The sequence below is a fragment of the Psittacula echo genome, assembly GCF_963264785.1.
Source record: "Psittacula echo genome assembly, chromosome: 1".
Lineage (NCBI taxonomy): Eukaryota > Metazoa > Chordata > Aves > Psittaciformes > Psittacidae > Psittacula > Psittacula echo.
Window position 1 is genome coordinate 76188988 of NC_137735.1, and position 4989 is coordinate 76193976.

Genomic DNA, 4989 nt, shown 5'->3' on the forward strand with positions numbered 1-4989 from the left:
GGGAACGACCTGTTAGAGAGTAGTGTAGGGGAGAGGGACCTGGGGGTCCTAGTGGACAGCAGGATGACCATGAGCCAACACTGTGCCCTTGTGGCCAAGAAGGCCAATGGCATCCTGGGGTGTATTAGAAGAGGGGGTGGTCAGTAGGTCGAGAGAGGTCCTCCTTCCCCTCTACTCGGCCCTGGTGAGACCGCATCTGGAATATTGTGTCCAGTTCTGGGCCCCTCAGTTCAAGAAGGACAGGGAACTGCTGGAGAGAGTCCAGCGCAGGGCAACTAAGATGATTAAGGGAGTGGAGCATCTCCCTTATGAGGAAAGGCTGAGGGAGCTGGGTCTCTATAGGTTGGAGAAGAGGAGACTGCGGGGGGACCTTATTAGTGTATATAAATATATAAAGGGGGAGTGTCATGAGGATGGAGCCAGGCTCTTCTCAATGGCAAACAATGATAAGACAAGGGGTAATGGGTATAAACTGGAACACAAGAGGTTCCACTTAAACTTGAGAAGAAACTTCTTCTCAGTGAGGGTGACAGAACACTGGAACAGGCTGCCCAGGGAGGTTGTGGAGTCTCCTTCTCTGGAGACATTCAAAACCCACCTGGACACATTCCTGTGTAATCTTATCTAGGTGTTCCTGCTCCGGCAGAGGGATTGGACTAGATGATCTTTTGAGGTCCCTTCCAATCTCTAACATACTGTGATACTGTGGAAGTGATACGCTGCTGGAACCAGCTGCTGGCATGCTGTAAAACCTGTTTTTATGCTTGCTATAACGTTAACTTCATTAATATCTCCAAGAAAATCTAGCAAAAAATCTCGTGAAAAATCTAGCAAGCGAGCGTATTTGAGTAATAATAAGGAATTGATTGGACTACCATCTAAGGCATCATAAAGGGACTGTGGCATTTCCAGTTTTTCTGTAAGGAAGGGAGAATTTGTTGTGGGTGGTCTTTAATTTATGGCTAAGCAGTTAGCTACACAGTGAGCAGGAACAAGATGGGTGGGAAATACCTTGAGGTTTAGTATATCTCAAGCAAATACTGTTTGAGTCCAAACTAAAATCAAAGCAGTTCATTAAAATTTAGTTTATAACTGGATAGCAGTATTTTCTTCCCTGGGAAAGTCACTGCTGTGAGCACAAAAATGTATTTCAGTTCTCTATGAAATGTGAATAAGAGGTACCATCAACTTTAACTGTTTGGTTTACCCCAAAAATTTGACAGCTGTGACGGACTCTCATATTGCTGTTTATTGATCTGGGGCATATGAACCTGCCTAAGAAACACATTATAAAAAGAGGATAGCAATCAACCTATTTCTGAAAAGAAGCAGAAGAGAGTATTTTAGCTTGACAAAAATGTAAGTGCATGGGAGCAGTTCTCATTCGTACACCTAAAGAAGGGGGACAGCTCTAGACAGCCAGTCAGTAGTGCTTGTGTTGAGAACAGCAAGCCATCTTGTTTCAGGAGGATGAATTCCAAATGTCGAAGCATAGTATCAAAGTATAAACTTAAAACTAGATCTCAGTAACTTCCTGGACAGCAAATCTGTTTTCAGCTTCCTCCACAGAATACTGAAGTCCCAAAAGTTTTGAGCACTTGGAATTTGCCTTTTTTTCCTGTCTCTTTTCTTCCTCATAGCTGTCTTTTCTCTCCTGAATAATACTTACATGGCAATAAAGCCCCTTACAAGTCACCTAGGATCTTGTACTTTAAGCTGCTGTCTTTGCATTATATTAAATTTTCTCTCATTTCCTTATTTTTCCCCTATGGCAAGCCCCTAAGCAAGCAGTTCTTCAGTGGACAATAAAATAATTTGAATGGCAGCCATCCAATCTGAACTTTAGATGAGTGGCTTGGGTATGCATAAGAAGCAATGAAGTTTTTATTATTTGGTTATGTATGGGGTAGCCAAAGGGGTTTTCCTCTCCTGTATGGGGGGAGTGGAGAGGTCAGGTAAAAAGATGTACATGTGGTTTCTGCTGTACCCCCACAATTTTCTACTGGAGGTAAAGAGAAGGTTGTACCCTTTCAATTTTTCCATTGACTACCGTTCTCTGCCTCCACAAAACATTTTGTTGTTCCTGCTTTGCTGTGATGAAAATGTCATTACTTTCGTATCACTAACATTTACAGGAGTTAAAAATGAAACAAAATTTTTTGAGTCAAGGTGGCTGTTAAGCTGGTGTTAACAGGATAGGAAAGGCCCACATTTTCATCTCCTTCTCTGGAAGCAACAATGAAGAGGAAGTTTGAGTAAGATATAAGGAAAAAGTTACTATGAGGATGGTGAGGCATTGGAACAGGTTGCCCAAAAAAGCTGTGAATGCTCCATCCCTGGCAGTGTTCAAGGCCAGGCTGGACAAAGCCTTGGGAGACATGGTCTAGTGTGAGGCATCCCTGCCCATGGCGGTGGGGGTTGGAACTAGATGATCTTAAGGTCCTTTCCAACCCTAGCAGTTGTTGTTCTGTATTAGTATCTGCAGAAGGCAGCTGTTGCTGCAGCTGTCAGAACAGCTCATCCCTCCCCACATATGCTTTGGGCATGGCTGGTGAGAGGAGCTACAAGTAGGACAGCATGATAGTAAACATGTGGTGCTTGGAATGACTCCAGTTACAATGTTTGTAAACACTTTGCATTTTATTCAGTGACTGCTTCCCAGAATAAATTGGCATCTTTGGTCACTTAACTCACGGAATGGTAAGCAGCCTTTCAGAAGGCACCTGACCTTAAGGGCTTAACAGTCCTGGCTTTGCCTGGTCCTGGACGAGGAGAAACCTGATTGCTCCTGGTCTCCTAGCAGAAACCACAGAGGTTCAGTTGAACAGGTGATGGATAATTAAACCCAGAAAAAGCACACAAGTTTCAATTTAGTCCCATCATTGTCGCTGAGGTGACAGATGATGACAAAATGACAAAACCCTCCCGAACTACTTTTCCAGTCCTATAGAAATTAAGCATGTTGATCAGTTCAAAGTTGGAAGCTGTGTTTGAGTGTAGTGAAAGCAAAAGCCATAGAAGGCTAAATTCAACATACTCTGAGTGAATGCGTTGCTGAGGAAGAAGTAATGCTATTCCCTTGTTAGTGTCATGGTTTAAGCCCAGGCCGTAAATTAGAACCACGCAGTTTCTACACACACACACACACACACACACCCCCGAGGGATGGGGAGGAGAATCGAAAGAATGTAACTCCCACAGGTTGAGATAAAAACAGTCCAGTAACTAAGGTATAACACAAATCACAACTGCTGCCACCAATAACAATAACGATAAGAGAAATAACAAGGGAAGAGAATACGATACCGCCCGCCGGAAAAGAGCCTGACAGAGAAGAGGACGTGCCCTTCTGGGTAACTCCCAGCTACATCCCTGGGCATGACGTGCTGTGGTATGGAATACCTCTTTGGCTAGTTTGGGTCAGGTGTCCTGTCCCTGCTTCCTCCCGGCTTCTCCTCCTCCCTGGCAGAGCATGAGACTCACAAAGTCCTTGGTCAGGGTAAACATTCTGACCAGCAACTGAAAACATCGGCTTTATCAGTATTATCCCCAGGCCGAAAGTCAAAACCACAGCACTGCACCAGCTACTAAGAAGGAGAAAAACTGACTGCTGCTGCTGAACCCAGGACAGTTAGTCATCCAGTGGAAAAAAAAAAAAGCATTTCACCTCAAACATGTATCTCTTGGCTTTGATTTCTTTTGCTGCTTGGAAGGATTTGAGTACATGCAACTTACCTCCTGAGAGTGCTCTAGAGAATTGCTACTGAGCTTTTGCTGTCGGATTGCTTTCAAACCTCCTCTGTGGAGGCTGTTATGCTTTTTATAAATGCTTAAATAAAACTAAACTAGAGATCAGGTTAAGAAAAAGAGACTGATGTGAAGCTGAGTGAATAGGATACTGTTCTGAGAAGTGAAAGTTGCTGGTACCATTGGGTTTTGGTGGAGTTTTTAAAATACTCTTTTTATCTTAACTGGCAGACAGTAAATATGAACTCTGTTGTTAAATGTCTGAACCATCAAACTGAAGTCATTAATGTTTTTGGGTTTTTTCTAACAAAGGAACAGTAGATGCTTCATATGTAGTGGAAGACTATTATTGCAAAAGACCGAAGAAATCGCCCTGCAACTCCAGCAGTTAAAACATTTATTTATCCAGGAGTTACAAACAGTATAACTCCCTTCAGGGAAAGGCAGGGGAAGGAGTTGAACCTCGGTTTCCCCCATCCTAACCTGTTGTTTCCTCTGCTATAATAGCAAATGCCTCCAGAATAGAATTATGTTAACAAAACCGTGGTGAATTGAAGGGAATTTGCAAATTGTATGCGTGCATGTGAGGAGTGGAGTGTAAATAGTTTGACAGAAAAAGATCCACCCTGCTGTACTGAGCAGATGTAATTTTTCTGCTGGGAGGATGAAAATGCACTCAGGGAGGGCAGTTAGATCACTAGTACTTCCAACCCAGAAGGCAGCAGAAGTCTCCTAAAAATGCTTCTGCTCCTTGGTACAAAACTGCACAGGTTTTGTTGTCATCAAAACTGAAAGCGATACAAGAATCGGGCTTAGAGGTTAACCTTTTTTCTGAACATCATTATCATGAATCTTTCACTTCGATGTAACAGCATGACAATGTTAATTTTTATCATCTGTGAAACATGATTGATTAACTCCTGCATGCAGTGGACTACAGCCTGAAATGAATCTTATACCCTTGTAAATGCCTCATCACTTCTTGTTCGGGTAAAGGGAAAACTTTTCTGTAGTCCCCACCTTCATACGTCCCCTTCCTCAGAGAGAAAATGCAATAAGAAAATGTTTCTGTTTGGGGGCAGAGCAGAATGTCACTAATGATGAGGAGACTGTAGCTGGTTGAAGTGAGTGCTGAGTCTGCAGGGAAACCTTTAGAATAAAATATAATTAAAATACATTCCTAGAAATGGGCTCCTGACCTATCTGCCCCTTACAGTAAATTATTCTACTTTGAGATTAATA